This window comes from Nycticebus coucang, chromosome 4, assembly GCF_027406575.1.
Source record: "Nycticebus coucang isolate mNycCou1 chromosome 4, mNycCou1.pri, whole genome shotgun sequence".
Lineage (NCBI taxonomy): Eukaryota > Metazoa > Chordata > Mammalia > Primates > Lorisidae > Nycticebus > Nycticebus coucang.
The window spans coordinates 47,882,586-47,906,014 of NC_069783.1; positions in this window are offsets into that span (position 1 = coordinate 47,882,586).

Consider the following 23,429-nt stretch of genomic DNA (forward strand, 5'->3'; position numbering starts at 1 on the left):
TCACATGAATAGGAATGAACCAAGGAGGTAAAAGAGCTGTGTCCTGAAAACTATAAAACATCACTGAAAGAAATTTACAAAGACATAAATAAATGGAAATACATCATGCTCATGGATTGAAAGACTTAATATTGTTAGATGTCAAATACTACTGGAAATAATCTACAGTTTCAATACATTCCCTATCAAAATCCCAATATTTTCTTGAAGAAATAACAAATTCCATTTCAATATTCATATGAAGTTCAGGGGACCTAAAATAGCTAAACAATTTTGAAAAAGAAGAATAAAGTTGGATTCCTTACACTTGCAGACCTCAAAATTTACTATAATCAAAATGTAATCAAAACAATATGGTACTAATATAAACATAGATCAATAGAATAGAGAGTACAGACATTAACTCTCATTACACAAGGTTAAATGATTTTTGACCAAGGTGTCTAGAACTACTCAATGAAGAAATGATAGTGTTTTCAATAAATGGTGCTGTAAAAATTGGACATCCCCATGCAAAAGAATGGACCTTTACCTGACATCTTATGGGAAAATGAACTCAAAATGTATCAAAGAACTAAATATAAGATCTAAACCTATAAAACTCTTAGAAGAAAGCATCTAAAAAGAGTTTTATGACATTGGATTTGGGAATAGTTTCTTGGATATAACATCAAAAGCAAAGGAAACAAAAGAAAAAATAGACAAATCAGACTTCACCAAAATCAAAAAATTTTTGCATCAAAAGACACTATCAGCAGAATAAAAAGGAAATTAAGTGATAGAAAATGTTTGCTAATCACATATCTGATAAAGAATCAATGTCTAGCATATATATAGAACTCTTAAAAATTAACAGAAATAAAAACAACCCAATTCAAAAATGGATAAAAGACTTAAATAGACATTTCTCCAAAGAAGATACACAAATGGTTAATAAGTATGTAAAAAAAATGTTCTACATCACTAATGTGTAGATATATGCAAGTAAAAACAAGATACCCCTTAACAGCCAGTGAGATGGCTATGATCAAGAAAACAGAAAATCAGCAGTGTTGGCATGGATGTGAAAAATTGGAAACCTTCAACATGGCTGGTGAAAGCATAAAAAGGTTCAGCTTCTGTGATGAAAAGTATGATGGTTTCTTAAGAGTTAAACATAAAATTATTATTTAATTTAGTAATTTCACTTCTGGGTATATACACAAAAGAATTGAAAGTAGGGAGTCAAACAGGCATTTGCACACCCATATTAATAGCAGCATTAATCACAATTGCCAAAGGTAGAAACAACCCAAATGCCCATCAGTGGGTAAACAAAATGCAGTATATACATGCAATGGAATATTATTGAGCTTTAAAAGTGGTGCATTTTATGTTAGGCATATATTTTTATTTATTTATTTTTATTAAGTCATTTATACAAAGATCATGAATACATTTATGCCTTTGTGGGATTCAATGTGTTGATTATTTGTACAAATTGTAGTGCTTACATCCCACTAATTAACATAGCTTTCACCTCATTTATTTAATCACAGTGTTAAGACATTTGTGTTCAATACCTGATAGATTTGACTTGTACCCTTGCGATATGCTTCATAGATGTGGTCCCAGCATTAATCCTCCCTCTATCAAACCACCCCCTCCCTCCCTTCCCATCCATCTCCCCTTCCCTCCTTCATCCTGGGCTATAGTTGTGATTCATCTCTCATATGAAAGTGTGAATGATTATAAATTGGTTTTATAGTAGTACTGAGTACATTGGATGTTAGGTATATTTTAACACAATTTTTTTTAATAAAGAAATAAAAAGCCAGCCCCAGTTAATTTCAGAAACTAACAACATAAAGAATATGTTCCCTGATTGAATGCTATAAAATTAAAATTGTTATTAAAAGCATGGCTAACAAACAATATTGTATGAAGTTAAATAACCTCTTGCTAACATTTGGTTTAAGAAAAAGAACTCTAAAGACCCTTAGAGCTCAATACCAATTAAAGCACCTAATGTCTGTTTCTAGTTTGTATTCATACATTAGAAAAGTGGCAAACAGCAGTAATAATGAAACAATGGAATGCAAATGATCTAAACTTCCCACAACCAAATAACACTAGAAAAATAGCAAAAGATAAGAAGAAAACAAATATTAAAGGCATAAATGAATTTTTTTTAAATGTTACTAAAGGTGATTAACAATTTAAAAAGCTAATCTTTTAGAAAGATTAATGTGATAGAAAAACATTTGCCAAGACTTAAAGGGAACAAAGCTTGTACAAATAAATATTTAGAGTATTGAAATATAGAAACAGCTACATATAAAGGAACTATTATGAATAACAATATAACAACGTATTTGAAAATCTAATTAATATAGACATACTTTTAGAATAAAGATAAAAGTAAATATATTCAGAATATTCTCAAAACATGAATAGAAAAATAATTATGGAATTTAAATGGGTATAAAAGGATTTGTTTACAAAAAAGACTTAAACAAGATAACTTTTTGGTTGTGTTCTATAACATTTTCAAGAAACAATCCTTTTCTAATGAAGGTTTTATGACAATTAAGGAAAAGAAGATAATCTGAGAAAGTGAAAAAGCACAATTCAGTAAAATAAAAGTAAAGCCAATTTTATAGATGTATATAAATACGAAAATACTAACCAATAAACATTAAGTACCTGAGGATAAATGTTCTATCAGAAGCGAGAAGGATTAATTCCAAGAACACTATAATAGTTCAAGTCAGAAAGTGTGTTGCAATTGCTTTCCCCTTTAAGAAATAAAGGAAAAAAACGCATGACTGTGCCACAGACACAAATAAAGCAACTGAAAGTTCAACACCTATTATTATTTTTAAAAATACACACCAACTTTTAGAAAACCAGAAATAATAACTTATATAAAGGTTATCCATCGAGGGACTACAATTAATATCACACTTAATGAAGAAACGTTTCCCTAAGGTCAGATACATGGTGAAAGGGCTGGCTACCATTCTTGCTGATTAACAGAGTTCTGTCTCTCTCTCAGTCTCTCTGTGCGTGTTATGTGTGCGTATACATATATATGTGATGTTGTATATTTATGTATTATATGTGACTTTAAAGATGTGGGAGACAGAGAGATGGACAACTCATATCCCCTTCAACAAAAGCCTTGCCACAGGCTGCAGGAAGGGCAGTCAGTAGATGGCCTTTGGCAGGCTGCTCCTTTAAGGCCCCACACACTTGCAGAGAACCAGCTCACCTAAGGTCATGCCCTTCCTGGATCAGCTGTTACCTGGTGATGGAACAAGGCAGTGAGTAGACAAAGGGCTGGCTGTTTTGACCCAATATGGGACAAGTCTGATTGGCAGAGCCCACTGCAGCCTTCACTTTGTTGTCTGCATTGCAGTTCAGCGTCTCTCTCCCCAATAGCTAAGCCTGCGCTTTCCTTTCACAGGTGTTGACCCTCCCGTTAACACCTTGAATCCTAACTCTATTTTAGAATCTCCTACAATCCAATCTGCCACAGAAGGAAACAGAGATATGATCACTGACACAGAAAACATAATGTAATTAATGGGAAAGTTTAGAAAAATTGCTCATTAGAGGATTGATATTTTTAAAAATAAATTTTCTGGCTATCTTGGACTAGCAATTTGAAGATTACATTTCTCACTAATGACAACTAACAAGGCTGAACAAAATGTGGAAAAACATGTGCATGAAAGAAAAAGAGAGCTAAACAACAAGACAGTCAGAACCTGAGAGGCCAGGGGAAGCCCACTTTTCCTGTGATACATTTGCAAATTTATTATTAGCTTAACCAGGAAGGCAAGAAGCAAAGTATAATGAAGTTGCTAAGAGCCAGAGACTCTCACCAGAAATTTTAGCAGTCGCATGGTTAGGAGAAAAAGAAAAAGGCAGCTTTAAAAAAAATGAGGTATAAACAAAAGCACAGTTAAAGCAACTGTGTACTCAGCAAAGGTAGGTGAATGCCCTGTGAGTTAGTGTCCCAACTCCCCCATTTGTATTCCAACTCCACAATGAGACATGTACAATAATATCCATTTCATAATTGTTTATGGTAAAAATAGGGTAAGAAGAACATGGTCCTCAGCATAAAATGAGGTAAGAAAAACAATATGTATGTGTGGTAAAATACAGTGAAAGAATTACCTTCATGAAAGAAAGTGGTAAACAGGATGAAATGTATACATAGTACTTTTTGTAGAAACACATGCATAACAAATAACTGTAAATTCCCCTGTATATCAAATCAACCAACCTGTTTTTTATAAACATGAGGTCCTAGGTAAAAAGAGAAAGGAAGGGAGGGAGGGAGGGAGGAAGGAAAGGGGAAAGCCAAAAAAAAAAAAAAAAAAGCCTAAAAAACAGAGTTAGGAAAGGAAAAGAGAAATTCTACCACCAGCTAATTTAAATAGGAAATGCATTGCCTCACAAACCTGAAAGACTGAACCCAGTGGCTCTGTCCCGTCCTCTCTGAGTCCCTCGCTGTGCTCTGCTCTGTGCGTCAGCTCATCCTCAGCTGCCAGCAAGATGGTTGCAGCAGCTCCAGTCCCACCTGCATTCAATAACATTCAGATAATGGAGAGATGATAGTTGTTGGAGGTTCTCTTAGAAGGAAGAACTTTTCCCCAAACCACAGTGGACCAGCGCTGCAGTCTCATGGGCTCAGATTTACTCTGATGTCCTTTCCCAAATCAGTCACTGGCAAGATGATAGGTTTGATTATTCCTAGAAAATTAGCCCCACCATTGGGTCTAGAGTGGGATCTAGAACCACTCAAGACAGTGGTTCTCAGCTGCGGGCAGTTTGCCACATACAAGGGATTAATTGGTAATGTCTGGAGACTTAAAAAATAATTATCACAAGAAAGAGTCAGTTGCTCTTGGCATCTAGTAGGGAGACCAGAAACCTTGCTAAACTATTACAGTGCATAGGACAGGCCCCAAATAGTTATCCATGCCAAAATGTCAATATTTTTGCCATAAGACATACAGCTTCTATGAATTGCTGAAGAATGTAAATACACAGAAAGACAAATATTCATAGTTACATACATCTCTCTCTCTCTTTCATAATCTGTAGATAGGAAGAAGAAAACATAAACAATTATTTGCAAATAAAATGTGAGGGAACCCCAAATAGAGAGGGAAAGAATAAGATGGGCCAAAAAAAGCTGTTACTCTATCTGGTGGAGATGATGGCTAAATGAGTATTTGCAAGATTGGCTGAGGAAAGCTGTTGAGAGGATTAAGGCCACAGTGTCTGATGTTCTACAAACATTGATTTGTACCCCAACTTTGCCATTTATCAGCTATGTAAATTGGAAAATTGTGGAATTCTGTAAGTTTGCTAGACAGAATCAAATATAAAAACTAGTTGCATTTCTTTAGACAGTAGATAAAATATGAAATTTAATAAAAGTATGATTTCTAGTAAGTATCTAAAAAAACCACCTTAAAATGTAGAAAAATACATAGAAGACTATAAGTCCCCCTATATAGAAAATTAAAAAAAATTATCAAGTGGAAATTAAAAAAACAAAAACAAAAACAACCAAAATAAGTGGAAGAACATACTTATCTCATGGTTTAGAAGATTCAATAAAAAACAGACTAAATGCAATCTCAGTAAAAATACCACCCCATGCCCCCTTAGGTGTCCTGTAGTATTAATTCTCGACTGACTTTAGTCTGTATCATCTATAAATGGGAATAACAATGTCTGTTTCATAGGTTTAAATGAAAGAATCATGCCAAGAGATCACCCTGGTGCCTGCTACATATTAAGAATCAACAAATGCTAGACATTATAATTATTAGCTATAAGACATTTGTGCTTAAAATGATTTTTGAAAGAGGGAGAAATTTTTCCAGGCATATAGTGGAGAGTTAGACAGAAGGAAAGCATTGCAAATTGCAGGCAAATCCTAGGCAAAATCCTAACCCAAGAAGAAGGTTTCATTAATGGAACTGTCAGTATCAACAGTCAGCCTGAGCCCAGATTGTAAGAAGGTTAGAGTTGTCATCCGAGGCTGGGGTGGGCAGATGTTCCATCAATCACTTTCCCATACTCTAAAATTGCTACCTAGTTTTATTTCAGTTTTAAATCAATGCAGGGACTTCTTTCCCTTTCAAAACTTGATTCTATGTCATCTCCAACATACTTAGATTTTCAAAACTGATAGGGGATACATCTGGAGAAAAGGATTGATTTAAAGATGGGGTGATGGTTGTAAAGAAAGTGAGGTACTTCCTTAATAAAATCACCTTCATTCTGTATATTCAATTCTGGAGGGAGATGTGGCCTATAGTATCCAAAATCCATCTCAAGAGATCAAACGGGGCACGTGATGTCTTGGGACGATCCATGACTTCCAAACCCGGTGATTCCTTTCCAGAGGTGTTATTTAGAGTCCAGTTGGAAAGAAGAATAAGAATTCTTATTGAGAATTCTTATTGAGACTGAATTGAGCTAAGTGAACTGTTTAGCTTTAAAAGGACCAAGTATAGTGCAGATTTTTGACAGAAATACAAGGTCATCTATAAGAATAAGCTTTTTGAAGCACTTAATGGGGAGAAATAAATTACTAGATAAACATATATTTCATTTTTCTTTAAAATTCTACCTTGCAAGGGTAAACAAAATGGGGGAACATGCAGCAGGATGAACATGATTTTATATTTTATTCCTGCATAGGGGAGAATAGAGATTTCAGGGCTGAAGGCAAAGACACTTATCCCACCAGCTCTTGGAGGGTTGGGGAACTAGATACTTTATACTTCATTTCTATTCTAACTGTCATCAAGTCCCTAGCAATTTCCCCTTCAAATACAAAAATGAAAATAAATTGCATTCAAATGCACAATGAAGGATAAGAAAGATCTAGTTTGTTTGGTTATTTCAAACACATCTGAGGCTCCTTTTTTGGAATGACAAATGCTTGTGGTCTCAGATGCAGTCTATGTCTTAGACTGAAGGGGCTCAGCCATCAGTGAGTGGCCATGCTGCGTTCTGAGGGTAAAGTGAGGTCAGGCAGAGGCAGGGTGGTCTCAGTTCTTGTACAGACCACATAAGGGACAAAACACACACCCTGATTTGGATTAGCTTCCACACTGTCACTCAGTGGCACGCTAAGATCACGCATCATCCTCTGGGGCCCTGCGTCTATCATTCACACAGGTCCATTCTAGTCTTGCTGATACAGGACAGGTGGCGTGGTGGCGCCCCAGCCAGCTCTGCTGAGCTGAGCTAGAGGACCTGCTGCCTCCGCCTTGGAGGTCTTGGTGCGGTGGCAGCTGGCAGAGGAACCAGCGAGCTCTGGAGGATAGGCAAGGGGGGTACCTCCCACCCTCACCGGAGGCTCCAATAGCTAAAGGGACTGAACAACTGGTGGGGAGACACTGGCGCCTTGGTAGTGTCTCCTTCCCTTTACACTTATGACTGAATAGGAACCCCCATTTCCCATGCCTAGGTCAATTTCATGTAAGTTTCCTAGGTCTCAATTCTGTGAATGGACTGTGTCCATTCATTAATACATTCGTCCCCTGCCCTGAGGGAAGAGACAGTGTCCATTCACTTCCTGGCCAAGGAATCCCAGCACCTATATATATATACCGCTAGAAAAAGACAGACAAAGGGAGAGCTTTTCTCCCTGACTTGGATTTTCTCTCTGGGAGTTTTAGTGCTTTTGTATTCTTTTTTGTAAATAAATTTTGTCTTACCACTGATCGGTGGTCCGCGGATTTATTCTTCAAATCACCGAGATCAAGAACCTGAAACTCTGGTATCACTGCCACTTTGCCAACATCAATACTCACCTAACAGGAGACCCATAAGAGGGAAGTATTTTGTCTCCTTTCAAAATACCTTCATGTATCAAAATACCTTCCCAACACCTGGCTGGAATTGGGGGGCTATCCCAGAGTATACATATTGGAGGGAGTGCACTCACACTGCGTGTGCAGATGGGATCTTGGGCTGCTGCTGGTAGCACAGATTCATACAGAAAGGACACGCCTTCTGTGTCCCCTAGGGAGAGGGAATTGCTGTGCCTTTTCTTTTTCCTACACAAAATGTATGTAGCACCTAAACTACTATTTCCTTACAAAATAACTTTCTTCCTTTCTTCTTACCTTCTTCCTTCCTTCTTTTTTTCTCTTTCTCTTCTTCCTTCCTCTCGTTCCCTCCCTTCCACTTTTTACCTTTTTTCCATAAATGAAGTTTCAAATAAAGAAATTATATATCACTACATTACTTGACAATAAAAATTAAATAAAAAACAATGAAAACAAAAACTGTCATTAGAGTCAGATTCATCTGTCTACCAAAGATCTAAGACCCGATCTTTTTTTTTTTTAATCAAAAAGGAAATTGGTAAGTGTTCCTGACATTTTAATCCCCAAAGAATCTCATCCCCCTGGTAATCAGAGGAAATGAAAAGGGAATGGATATTTTTACAATATGTCTCAATGTTGGCCAGTGCCCTGTCCATGTGACACTTAAAAGTTCACATCTGTTAGGACCAGAAGAAAAAAGCATGGAACAAGTTTCTGTTATGTTTTGTTAACAACATCCTATTCTCAGGGCCAGCTCACAGCAAAGCTGTTTGCTTATTTGCTTAGGAAATTCTTACTGAGCATGTACTTTGTGGTGGTCACTGTTCTAGGTGCTGGCGATACAGAGGAAAACAAAATAGAGAAAATCATTCTTCTTCATTGAATTGAGATTATAAATACAGAAATACATTATAATTAAAATACATAGTAAGTTATAGGGAAACCCACATCATAGACAATAATAAAGCAAGAACAGGAGCTAGCGAGTGCTGGCATGGGAATTTTGTTGGAGTTGGTAGAGAGCGCCCCAGGCCCCAAGAGCAAGTGTAAAGTACATACCGCTCCACTGGAAGAGCAAGGCGGTGAACCCTGGGCAGGAGCAGAGCAAATGAGGAGGAGCATGGTACAGATGGCGACAGAGAGAGAACTGGAAACTGGAAAGGCAGATCAAACACAGCCTTGCAGGGTCCTTTGGCTTTTGCTCTGCAGAGTGAACTGACAAGCTAACTAAAATGAGCTTGACTGTGGCCCATCTCCCGGCACACTCTTTTCCCCTTCCTGGCGGCATATCTGCTCCCATTCCCCCTTAGGTAGTCTGCAGTTTGAACTCTTAGTCCTATGTAGTATGTAGTCCTGTTCTCAGGAATAGGTCTGAAAAACATTCTCACAATGAAGTAAAGTTCTGTTGTCTCTGGGAAGTTGATAAGAGGCTTCCTTTAATGCAATTTCTGTCCTGATTGGGTTCTTGTAGAGTTAGTTAGGTCAATGACCCGCTTTTCTGGCCAAGTACAGAGTCAGGAAGAACAAAACCCTTCTGTGATTTCTATTTTACATATCCATTCGTGGGTGCATGGATTAGTTACCTAACCAGAACGACGAAGGGAAAACTGTAAAGAAAAATGTGTAAAAAAAAAAGCACATTAAAATAGCTCCAAATTTATGCAGAAACATAAACTAGGTGAAACTCTATAAGATGAGTCAGAGCAGAGCAATAAACTTTGTGATTTCTAGGTTGGAAAGAGAAAGATCTTTGCAGATTGAGAAGAGTAAGATCCTTGCAGATACTAATTTTCCGTAGATTTGGGCAAGGAAAGAGCTGGCTGCATGTTACGGTGGTTTCAAGGGAGTTTAAATTCTCTTCTGGCTGTCAAATACATCCCATATTTTATCACAGTGCAGGAAATTTGGATAGAAGGAATTAGCTATTAAATGTAGGTTATCTGAGAGTAGTGACTTAATACTTCATAATCAGTAGTTGATACCATAACTGGAATTAATCCACCTGATTGGTTTATCTCCTCCTGGGAAATAAGACCCAGTAGGTCTTAGTTCAGATATTGAGGAAAGGAAGAAATGAAGGAAAAGTCCACAAAAGAGAACTCTGCCTATGTGAGGCTTCCTGTAGTGAAGCTATAACCAAAGCAAGTGTGTGAGAGTGTGTGTGTGTGTGTGTGTATGTGTGTGTAAATAAGCACCATAATGCTATGGGTTTTACTTACTCTCCAACTCTTAGAATGGACCTAGGACATAACAGGTACTCAAAATATATATTTTTTGAATTCATTTACTGAATAAATGAATGAAGAAAGATAAGAATAGGGAGAAAGTAGAATATAAACTTTCCCCCGGTCAGAAGTTTTTGACTGAAGAGAAAACTATTTGAAAGGACTTTCCAAGGGCAAGAATGATGAAATGAAAGAAAGCATGGCAGGGGAAGGGGAATAAAACAAAATGATAAGGACAGTTTAAGGACAGACGTCACCTTCATAATCTGTCCCAGGTTATATATGTAAGGAGATATATATATACACACGATCCACAAGGCTCTTCCTCTTCTCAGTCTGTAACTAGTATAGGATAACCAGGGTATTCTACACTCATGACATTGAAACCACAACGTAAAGGGTGGGTCAGGCCCAGGGTGTCCTCAGCCTTCCCATCACCTCAGGGTGAATAAGGGGCTGTGACATTGTTGGGAGACAAAGTTTCTCATGGCTCAGTTACACCTGGGTTTAGGAAGCTTTTCAAGTTTGCAGAGAGAGAAAGAAAGAGCGACAGAAAGATCCCTTAGAAATGTGCTTTGCTAGTATTTTAAAGTAGGCTATTAAGTTGAGGAAACAGCACTGACCTGGAATTTTAGTATTATAAATGGAGCTGACCTCATGGATAAGGCAAATCTAAATTTATATGGTGGTTGTCATACTGGGGAATGCATAAGAATCACCTGGGGATCTTTTAAAAATGTAGGTCTCAGCTCAGCACCCGTAGCTCAGTGAGTTAGGATGCTGGCCACATACACTGAGGCTGGCGGGTTCAAGCCTGGCCGGCACCTGCTAAACAATGACAACTGCAACCAAAAAATAGCTGGGCATTAGTCCCAGATACTTGGGAGGCTGAGGCAAGAGAATAGCTTAAGCCCAAGAGTTTGAGGTTGCTGTGAGCTGTGACACCATGTCACTCTACCAAGGGTGATACAGTGAGACTCTGTCTCAAATAAATAAATAAATAAATTTAAAATTAAAATGTAGGTCTCCGGGACCACTGTGATTTAAGTCAACTGAATTATAAGTTGTTTTTAAATTTTTAAATGAATCCCTCTATATATTTCTGAAGTTGGCACCCAGGCAATTGGGAGTTACCTAAGTAGGAGTCAGGGCCATCTTTGGCAAGTGTCTTAAACTGTGCCAAAATTTCATCTTCTTACTCGTAAAAATGGAAGGGCTAGTAGTAACTTCCCTTACTACGTGTAACACTGCAATGTCTCGTACATGTGCACACTGTACTTTCACTGTGTGGTCATGTGCCATCTCTATAACCTTGGTTCCATTCTCCTGTTAGTTATTAACCCATTTGATGTACATGGTCACCTATTTCAAGGGACAAGGTATAGTGGTCAAAATGTTGGGCTTTGGAGTCAAGTATTTAGAATTCTGCACTACCATCTACTTGCTGGGCATTTTGGCCAAGGTGCCTGAAGCCCATCTGTGTGTGTTCTTATGTGTGTGTGTGTGTGTGTGTGTGTATGTAGTAGTATGTAGTAGTATGTAGTGTAGTAGTATGTAGTGTTTCTCAGCTGAAAAAGGGAGGATATCATTCATACTAGTATCCCAGTGCTGCTGGGAGGCTTAATAAAGTCTGATGCCTTCAAGCTCTTACTACAGGGCCTCACAAAGAATGAGGGCTCAAACTCTGCATGCACTTCTGTTGTGTCAGCATTCCAAACCAGAGTTCACAGTGTGAGAGGAAATTAGGTAGGAATGAAATGTGTATCAAGAGGAATCAGTAGGGCAGGTGTTACTGGAAACAATTTTAAGGGTAGAGACAGCAACCTACGTTTTTGAAAATAATCTGTTCAAGGTTAGGTGATAGGAGACAGGGAGTTCGGCTATGCATTTAGCTGTAAGCAACAAAGTCCATCTCAAGAAGCCATTCTCAAAGTCTGTTCAAAACCATGGAATTTTAAAGAACCCATACACCAAGGCCAAGCATGGTGGCAAACTCTAAGATGAGCTAAATTGTAATATGTTGGATATATTTGTAACATAGTTCCAATGAGAAATAATTCTAGTGAAAGTAGTTATTGAAAATATCTACACTTATGTGGATTATAAAATTATAATTATATAATTAAAATTATATGGGCAGCGCCTGTGGCTCAGTCGGTAGGGCGCAGGCCCCATATACCAAGGGTGGTGGGTTCAAACCCTGCCCCGGTGAAACTGCAACCAAAAAAATAGCCGGGTGTTGTGGCGGGCGCCTGTAGTCCCAGCTACTTGGGAGGCTGAGGCAGGAGAATCGCCTAAGCCCAGGAGTTAGAGGTTGCTGTGAGCTGTGTGAGGCCATGGCACTCTACCGAGGGCCATAAAGTGAGACTCTGTCTCTACAAAAAAAAAAAAAAAAAAAAAAAATTATATAAAATTATATGCCACCATGTGCCAGTCTAGCCTATTTATTTGGTTTATAGTATATGACAGTGATTTAGTGGGGTGGGGTGGGGTGGATGATACTGGCTATAAATTTATCAAAATCAGTTAAGGGAATGCTGAATGCTGAATGACGTGTGCATTCAGACAGAAAAAGAGTTGAGAACCACTGTTCTATGTCTGGTTCTCCCTGGAGAGTTTTTTCTTCAAGTTTTCCCAAGTAAACTCTTTTTCTGGGTATTGAATGCAGTTACGTGCCTGCCCTTCGTACCTGGAGAATGATGAGTGACCTTTTGCTAATGAACCCAGGACCAACATTCTTGTCCCAATGGGCGTAGTGAAGAGAGCTGGAGGCCAGGCTGAGCAGTCATTGGCATATTTGAGATGTAAAACGCCAACCCAAATGCTGAAAAAGACAAAATGGAGACATCTGTGAGAGTGGCATCTGGCATTTACTGCCTTGATATGCTTGGCCTTGTTGTCTGAAAAAAATGGAATAGGAGCTTTGCTTCTGGTTCTGCAGCAGCTGTCAGTGGAGAACCAACTGAAACAAACCAGAAAGTAGACACCCATGAGATGGCCTGTCTCCATGTCGGCACCCCAGCTCTCCTAGGGTAGATGAAAGGGAAAAGTATAGAGGGACCACCCCAAATGAAGGGCCAGAGTCAAGCAGCTGAACCACAATACCTGAGCTATGAAGGGAGTGGGCCACCCCTGCAAATAGCCCACACAAACCAAACCAAGCATCCTTTATCATGAGGCATGCAGGGAGGAAGACCAGTGCCGGTACAGGACATAAGTCCCCGGGAACCTCCTCAGCCTGCCATCTTCCCTTCCTAGATCATTCTTTGGCCTTATTCCCTAAAGAAGCAGCTAGTAGCAATAATATAAACAGCTGACAAACTATAGCAATTTCTATTTTTCAGGCATTGTGCTAAGCTCATGGTTTGCAAGCCTCACACAATCTCTCTTGGAAGGTATCAACTTAATTCTTCATTCACAAAGAAAAGGTGACTTCCACAGGGTAAAACTCTTTTTGAGAGTATGTTGTTGATATGGGAAAATGAGGTGTGCAGGGAAGAAAAGGCAACAAAAAGTTCTGAAAATGGTTTGTGTGGGCTGTTTATAGGGGCTGCCTACTGCCATTGGTGCTGGAAATTTGTTAGTAAAAAAACAAAGAAAATGTAAATAAACTATGTACTTTAATTAATAATTGTCTACCAAGATTAGCTTTTTAATTGTAAAAAATGTACCATACTAATGGAAGCTGTTAATAATAGTGGAAACTAGGTACAAGGTTTTGGGGAACTCTTTGCCCCATCTTTGCAATGTTTCTGCAAACTTAACACTGTTCTAGAACAATAACTCAAATATGGTGCCTGACCTCATATACTTACAATCTATTGGTAAAGACATGCTGTTGGTGAGAGGGGAAGAAGTGGTTGAACCAGTTCTGAGGCTATTCAATAATTCCATAAAATATTATGGCACTCTGGACCAGGGCAATAATGCTCAAGAAATGAAAAAGAACAGATTTTAAATGTATGTAGGATGCAAAAGAGCAGAATTGGGGAAAGTTTGGAAATAACATTAGTTTAAACTTGCACAGGCTGACGAATGATGAAGACATGGAGAAGACAGGAAAGACAGGAATTCTCAGGGGGTTGTTGTGTTTTTAGGCATGTTTGGTTTGCGATTCAAGAATAATACAGAAAACACTTGTGTTCAACCCATGTCTGTATATGGAACTCAAAGTGGAAGGCTGGTTTGGAGATATAAACATCTTTGAAAACATCTGCTTATGAGTGGTAATTAAATCTCTGGGATGAGATTAAACAGAGGAAAAGTATTGAGAGGGAAGACAGCCTAGAACGGAGTCTTGAGCAGCTGCAAAATTACTTGTCAGAGTAGAACTGGGCAAGAGTTTGTAAAAATAAGGGAAGTGACTCAAAAAAGAACAATGTCAAGGAAGCCCAAGAAAGACTGCTATGAGGAAGAAGTGCTCAGTGGGAACACCTCTGAGACAGGAAGCCAATGAGGACAAAGCATATCTGGGGCTTTAGCAGAATAGAAACCTAGAAGAATATGTTCCAGCTCCATCCATGTAAACAGAAAGAGGTAAAGTCTCCATCTTTCTTTAAGGCTGCATAATCTTCCATGGTGTACATATACCACAATTTATTAATCCATTCATGGATAGATGGGCACTTGAGCTTTTTCCATGACTTAGCAATTGTGAATTGGTAAAGTATCTCAAGAATGGAAGAAAAAGTATCCAATATACTCAGCCCTACTATGAAACTAATTTATGGCTTTCATATGAAAGCTATAACCCAGTTATAACCTAAGAATATGGGGAAGGGGGAGAGGGAGGGGAGGGAGGGGGGAGGATGGGCAGAGGGAGGGGGGAGGATGGGCAGAGGATTGGTGGGATTACACCTGTGGTGCTTCTTACAAGGGTACATGCGAAACTTAGTAAATGTAGAATATAATTGTCTTAACACAATAACTAAGAAAATGCCAGGAAGGCTATATTAACCAGTGTGATGAAAATGTGTCAAACTGCTTATAAAACCAGTGTATGGTGCCCCATGATCGCATTAATGTACACAGCTATGATTTAATATTAATAATAAAAAAAAGAATGGAAACCTAGAGCAGGCCTGGTGGCTGCCGTGCCGTCCCTCTGGGGACCCCATTTCCTTTCGTACTTCTCTCTGTGAGTGCGCTCTTGTACCAACTCACACCTGCAGTTCCCTTTGAAAGAGTGGCCTCAGGCTGGAGCCACTTCACCTGAACCTGCAGACCACTTACTTCACATGGATGGATCCCAATTTTAGGGCCTAGTTCTGGTAAACTGACCTAAGATAAATCCGTGTGTGTGTGTGTTCACGTACATATAAAGCCTCCTCTGAAATGGGGGTAGGTGAGACAGGGAGTCCTGTCTATTTGACATTCCTCCCTTTTCAAGCCTCTGGGGCAGTGCTGTAGAATGAAAACTCCAAGATCACAATATGCAAACCACGGAAACACAACAGCCACCTTTCCAGAAGGCCATTAATTCTTCATGATTAAGAACACCATGGCAATGCCCTTTCTTTATGGCAGGCATGTGGTGTAGAAGTAGGTGAGATACAGAGTATTACGTTTGTGTGTACAAGGTATGGAGTGGCTGGAATAAGAAGGGACTTGTGGCAGATCCCAAATTCAAGTGGCCACTGAGACCGAAAAGAAGAATCATGGAAGACTAGATAGAAGAAAAACTACCAGCTAGTTCTCCTGCACGGTAGGGAGAAAGATGCGGGGGTTCACAGAGGCCATGTGGCACTTACAAAGACCTACTTGCCTACATATCATGTGATATGTTGGAATGTCACCTTTACTTTTTTTTTAAAAAAGAGTAATCTCATCGCAGAGAGAAATAAATTCATTGCAAACATTTAGAAAGATAAACTTTTTATCTATCTGGTACAATCACATCTTTTGATCTAACTTCTCAAAATAGCAGGGTTTGTCAAGATAAAGATCCAATCATTAGCATTTTAGATTTATGATATTCATTAGACTGTAAGAGAGGGTTTACTTCTCAGAGCAAAATGAATCAAAGAACGTTTTCAGGCTATGCAAATATATTAGTTTCGAACGACAATGACACCCTATGGCAATAGATAAACCTATAAAAGTATTTTTAAGGATTAATTATTATATATTATATTTAATTATTTCACATATATATAAAACAGCTTTTATGCTATGGATACAATGACCATGCTTTAATTGTAGCTTAAATCATCATCATTGCAGGGATGATTTAAAGCACTCCAGGGTGAGGGAAAAGCAGAATAGAGCCAAGGCGAAGGGCGTGAGGTCATCCATTAGCCTACTTTCTCAGATAAACTGCCTGGTGCATTCATGGAGCTGATTAGCAGTGCCCACATGTGATGTCAGGGGACACAGGGACATCAGATGCCCTGTCTTCCCCCCACTGTATCACTTACAGAATCCCAGTGTACACAGGCATGGCTGTCATTGCTCTCTGTGTCCTGTATGTGTTTTTTTTGCTGGAACGTTTTCACCTATAGCCCCTGTAAGAGAGGAAGCTTTTCTCAGGAGCTGCTATTGAATCAAGGTGGCCCACCCATAGGATAACCAAATAAGCCAATGGGTATCCTGGTGCAAAGTCATTACGAGAATAATGGTTTGGTTATTAGCTGGCTCGTTTGGTCAGGTACTTAGAGAATTTTGATGGGAGCATTTTAGAAAATTTTCTAGTTAGGACACATTCATCAAGAAGAAGACATGCAATCAGGGAAACCATGAGGTCTGTCAGAGCGTTGGAGAGAACAACTAGTCCTCAAAGCTGTTAGATTCTAAATTCTACTAATTTATTAATACAAGTCCATTATTTTTAAGATTTCTTGAGTCTCTGGTCTTTGCAAATGAAAGACCCAATCACAGAGGGAGTGATTTTGATTCCAAAGAAAGCAGGGTGAACTTGGGGTTAGAATACATGGGTTTAAATATTAGTACTTCCATTTAATAAATAAGAGATTTTTGACAATCTCAGTGAGACTTCATTTCCTATCTGATATTATTTTGATGGACGCTATGAAGACTAAACCAGGTAATGTACACAACAACATAGATAGTAACATTTTTTTTCCATGTTATGGTTTTAAAAGTTGCATCTGTATGAGAGAAAATACCCTTAGAAATGGTGACGTTGGGCATTTTGTGAGGTGGGGAGGGCCAATCCCCATCACAGGTCTCAGAGGGCCAGGGCAGGCTGAAGATCAGTATGAATCATGAGTCTAAGTGCCTGGTAAACAAATTTAATTGATATCCTTATTTTCCTTGGACTTGAAATTTATTCTGAATTTTCTGAACCACTGAGCTGACTAAATTCCTAAGGCTAATATATAGGGCAGCTTAGAGTTTTTCTAAAGAAGAAAACAATAGTAAACCAAGCCTGAGTTGTTGTTTATAGCAGTAAATTTACTGCACAGACACACAGCAGGCTAGAATTTTCAGGCTACAACGTAAGCACATTCTTGTTTTTTTGCCCTGGTGTTATATTTTCAGAGAAGCCAAGAGATGGGAATAAGTTTGCCTAATTCTTCACATAGCTAGGGAAATGTTCAAAATCATCCCCCACCCCCACCCCCACCCCACCCCTGTTGAAAGAATTGGTATGTTTGCTTTCTGGTTGGTTCATACCTGCCTAATAGTTTTCTTTCTAATCATACATCTTAAAAAGTTAAGAACTTTCTAAACCTAGAAATTTGAATCAACAAAAAGCAAGCTTAGAAAAGCACAAAGTAATAGTCATCCTCATGTACACCGTATCTCACCCAAATGACTTTGGCTCTCTCCAGGCTGGCCTGAGTGTTGTGATAGGCTCTATATAGACTTCTTAAACTGCAAAGTTTATCTTGCTTTTTCCCTTCTCAGTCTCATCCAAGGCAGTTTGAATTCTAGATGTACCTTATGAAGTTACTGCTGTTCCCTCTCCCCCTCACACTACATTGAGATTATAATGATTACTAGAAGAGATAGAAGTGATATTCTCTAGGGAGAAAAAAAAAGGCATGAAGACTTATAACGCAGTAGCACAGGGGTGTTGAATAGAAATTTTTGGCCTTAGGCAAACTTTTGCAAAGTTCATATCCTTGGAAAAAAAATTTCTCTTCATTGTATGAATCTTTCCTATTCTCTGTACCTATCTTGTGTCTCTGAATGATAGAATTTGAGAGCTAAAAGGATCATTCAATTCATTTCTATTTTTGTTCGGATGATACAACTAAAGCACAAAGCAAACAATATAACATTACCTAAGCATCTGGAGGCAGAAGCAAGACTGTCTTCCAGAGTTCCAGATGGACAGTCTTTCATGCTACCACACTGTCTGGATGGTGGGTTCTCCCAGTTCTCCAGGGTACCGTACATACATTAGCTCCATTCCACCTCACTCCATTGTGCCAGAAATCACTCCTGCCTTAGGTTAGCTGGACTCTTCCCACAAGCAAGGAACACTTATGCTGAAATCACCCCAAGATGTTCTGACTCGACCATATGTGGGGTCTACTTAGACTACTTGTTTTGCTTCAAACTTCTTAATTTTATGCCAAGCATGTGCTTAAAAGCCCTTTGTGTAAAGGGTCTGTGATTTTCATCAAAGATATTAAGAACAGCAGCTTTAAAAAGTGAATTGTAAATTATACTTTTGACTCTCCTTCGATCTAGTGAATGGCCTACTACTGTATACTAAAACTCTATGCATTGGTTAGATACGACCAGACCTTTATAGAGAAATAAAGATAGTATTACCTAGTGCATTAGTTATTATTGAAATGTCTGACCCCAAACATTCCTGCAACTGTGTTCTACTTACTGTTTGGATCTTATGGTGGATGGAACCCTGTTTCCTGATGATAATAGATGGTAGCCACAGAAGAAAAGAGAAAACATCACATGCTCAGGTGTTCACAAACCTCGGATCAGACTTGTCAATTAAGGCTTGCCTCCTTGAAGCCTTTTCTGACAACTCTTAGAAACCAAAAAATGTCATCTATTTCCTTCTAATCAAGAAAACCTTGATTTTTTTTTTTTACTTCATTGCACAGAATACAGCTAATTGTAATTTGGGGCAAGATAGTCCTTCTGTGTAGTCAATTAATTAACCATACAAAATGATAGCACTTAAGAGATTGGAGGATAATCTCTAGTCCTCTCATTTGGCAGAGGAGATGACTAGGGCCCATGTTACTTCCCACTGAGTGCTAACACATCTTAACCCTTCTCTGGAAAAACCAGAAGGCCAATGTGACTAATTGCCAGTTAAAATTTTGAGTTTAATATCAATTCTCACAGTGTTTACTTTAGTAAAATCACAAAGCTAAATTGGGAAAATGTGCATCTTGCTGGGAGTAGAGGGCAAGGTCAGAGTAGACTTGTGCAGGATCAGGTCTGTGAACCCCATGCTATCTGACACTCCTCACACTTCTCAATGTAGAAACAGTGTCTAGATTAAGTTTAGGAGAACAAGGCTTACAGTCACTTATTTGCTCATCATTAATGCATTCAATAAACATGCTTTAGACAATAAACATGCTTTAGACACATACTAAGAGTCAGGCATTATGCTATGTATTAAAGATCATACTTATAAAATAAAACCAAAACCATAACGAACACAACCATGGTCCCTGCATCATGAAACCCATGGTCTAGTAACAGTATTTATTCTTGCTACCTATCAGAACACTTCCTATGTGTTAGGGATTGCCCTAAGAATTTCAGCTTTAATTCTCTTTATTCTATGAAGCTGTTTTAAGGTAAAAATTGTTAGGCAAATTGAGCTGGGGCACTTGTTAAGACTTTTACTAAGTTTGTTAACATAGGAACTAATATTATGACAGTTGAAAGTGAGTTAAAGGTGGAGGAGAGAGTCCATATACTCAACAGCAATGCTACTCATTACATGGTCTACAAATCAGTGTCAGTCTGCAAACTGCTACCTGTACAAGAGGAGTTAAGTACAAAAACAGAAAGAGTTTGAAAACTTCTATAGAAATTTGACATTGTTGCAACATTCAATGATTCATTGAAAGTCTCATCTCATTGAACAGGATATAGATCATTTTGTGTGTTTGGGGAATTACAAGGTGAAATGTTTGGAAGGGTGTGAAGGGAAACCTGACTTTCAAGAAAAAAACCAGCAAACAGCCATGAAAAAAGCCTCACTTTGATTTGTGGCATTGGCTGATTTCTGATGTAAATACTCCCACGTTGCCTGACTCTGAGTTGCCAATGTGGTGATGTAGAATGCACGCTTGTGAGTCAGCACCAGCCAGCTTCAGCACATCACCGAGTGGTGTGAACTGTAAGCTAATCATGCATAATAAGACCACAGATTAATCCACAAGAGATTACAGGGAAAAAGAACTGGCCCTTCAGAAATTACCAGGTCCAAATTACTGGCTGATTGCACATTCATGTACATTCTTCCTGTTTTTATTAGTCAATCTAAGTTAACCTTAGGACATTGTGGTTCAGGGCCATCTTCCCAACAATACACATGTGAAAATGAAAATTTAGCACAATCAAGATCATTCCTCCACTTCCATCCTGTGTATTTCCCAAGAGTCCATTTTTTTTACACTAATTTCCATTGTTTGCCTTGTTGTTGCTGTGCACGGAGTTTTCTTTGCTGAGCCAGGAGTAGACTAATTGATGCTCAGCGTCCTCTTAATACAGCAACTTGTGACCTTCAATTCTGCTGATTTTTCTTTTCTTATTTATTTGGTAATTTCCTCTCTATTTTCTCTGTGCCATCCTTCTGGAACATCTTAGTTTTCCTACCATCTTTTCTCTTACTTTCGACCTTCTACTTTCAGGTAGATTTTCTCTCCTATATATCCTAACATCTGCATTGATGTTTTTAAATCAGCTAGTACAAAGAGTGCCCTGGCATCAACCTAGCTCACAGCAACCTCAGTCTCCTGAGCTCCAGCAATCCTCCTGCTCAGCTTCCCGAGGAGTTTTAATTATAGACACCCACTATAACTCCCAGCTAATTTTTATATTTTTAGTAGAGATGGGGGTCTCTCTCTTGCTCATGCTGGTCTCAAACTCCTATGTTCAAGTGATCATCCTGCCTCAGCCTCCCAGAGTGTTAGGATTACAGGCGTACACCACCCCACCTGACCCAGCAAGTACATTTTAATTTCACGTAGCTCTGATCTAGAATGTGATGTCTTCATTTTCTTTTTCTGAAGATTCTACATTAGGCTCTTAATTTTTGTTTCTTCTGAGTTTATTTTTTTTTTTCTGTCTGTCTTTTGTGCTGTAAGCTTTGTTAATTTGTTTGTGATTCATTAATGCCTGCTCATATTTTAGAGCATGGCTCTAAAAAGCTAATTAGAGGCATGTTATAAACTAGTGAGCTCTTTTGTGAGGTGATATAGAATAGCTGGCTTCCTTAATGAAGGGAGTCCCGATGTCAAATTGTAGGGTTTACTCTCTGGTTCATTTTTTCCAGAAAAAATGTTCTCTGATTTCCTGCTTGAGGGGTAATGTTGGGTCTCAGCATTTTTGGAGCTGAGAGGCATGAGGACCCTGGAGATTCCCTCCATTTTATGCAGAGACTTTCACTTTGTTTCCTTGTTTGCAATGTTGCATCTTTCTTCTTCCTTCTTCTGGGACTGTATCAGTGGACCCGAGTCCTCTCTGGTTCATAGGCCTAGACCTCAGAAGGCGCCCTTCATGTTTCCTGGGGTACTATTATTGGGCTAGGGCCAGTTCACTCCCTCACTGGTCAGTTCCAGTATTTCAGATCCATATTAGGCAGAGATGATATATTTTTCTTCTGCATTTAAAGACTGCTTGATTTCTGACCCCGCAATTAATCTCTCTTTAGATGATTAATATTCATTTCAGGGAAAGCTCCCTCATTGACACTCACTAGAGTGTGGTCTGACCTCAGGGAATTGATATTTTCCAAAGGTTTTGCTGCTCAGATTTCCCTCACACCTGTGCAGAACACCAGCTACGCAGCCCGCACCATGCTCAGCCAGCCCATCAGGTCCTTTACTCCAGAGAACCAAAGGCAGGGTCAGCCTTTCAGTCTCCAGAGAACCACTTTTCTGGGTGATGGAAATACATTGTGTTTTGATTGCCGTGCTGGTTATATGACTATATGGACAGTGTTTCCAAGCAGATACTTCAGCCTCAGTTAAGCAGCCTTGAAATGACTGTAACCCCATAATAGCTTGGGGCTCCAACCTCATGAGAGACTTTGAGCTAGAACAACCCAGATGAGCTGCCTCCAGATTCTTGACCAACAGAAACTGTAAGAGAAATTGTTTCAATCTGCTAAATTTGGGGGTAATTTATATGCAGTTACATACTTAATTATATGTATGTGTATGTTTAATATATATTAAGCATATTGCATATATATTAGGTGCATTATATATTATATTACAGAGTATTAGTATATTACCTAAAATTATTTGACATATATATCCATTATCTGTTCTGTATCTATTTATCTATTTATCTCTACCTATCTTTATTCCAGTGTAATCTGCAGTAATTTAGATACACTGAAAGATAAACCCACTGTGTTTTATAAAAATAGTACTTAAGATCCAAGTCTGAAACATCATCATTTATATTATTTTTGTTGGCTTCTTTCTCATGATTGCCTTTTATCTGACTCACCAAAAAGGGCTCGTCACAATGATTCCCCATTTAATTAAGAGAGGGATAGATTTTCTTCAAAATAAATTATAGCATTTGTCATAAAAGGCTATAGTTTTAAAGTGGTTATAATTTTGAAAATGGGCAGTACATTCATCCAAGAATCATTTTGTGAGCACCAACTGTTCCAGACGCCAAACCAGGCATGGAGCTTATATTGGTGTCTGACATGCAAAATTGTAGTCCTCTCCTTCAGGAAACCTGCAGTCTAGAAGTGCAGAGAGACATTAAATGAACAACCACTAAATATAACTGGGATAAATGCTATGAAAAAGCATTTGGATTGAAGCATGTAGGATTCAAATTTTTTAAAGTTATCTTATGTCTTCCACCAGGCACATATGTATATAGGAAAATATTAAATATTAATAAGTTCGTGATTATAAAACATATTTAACCCCGACTTACAAAAAAAGAAAAAGAAAAGAAAAATTCAAAAATGTTTTTAAAAAGTGAAAATTGCTTGAGAAGACCTGATGCCCTTTTGAATCTCCTTCCCCCTCAGGCATTCCTCCCTTTTCTTTAGCAGGAGAACGGGATTTGTGGCTGCCCCTGCAAATGAGATTCCTGGTAAGCACCAGCTGCTGTATGGTGGCCCACATCCTGCTCACACCTTGATAGTCTGAATTAGGTATGTTGATCTTTCTGTCAGCAGCCACACGGGTCTACT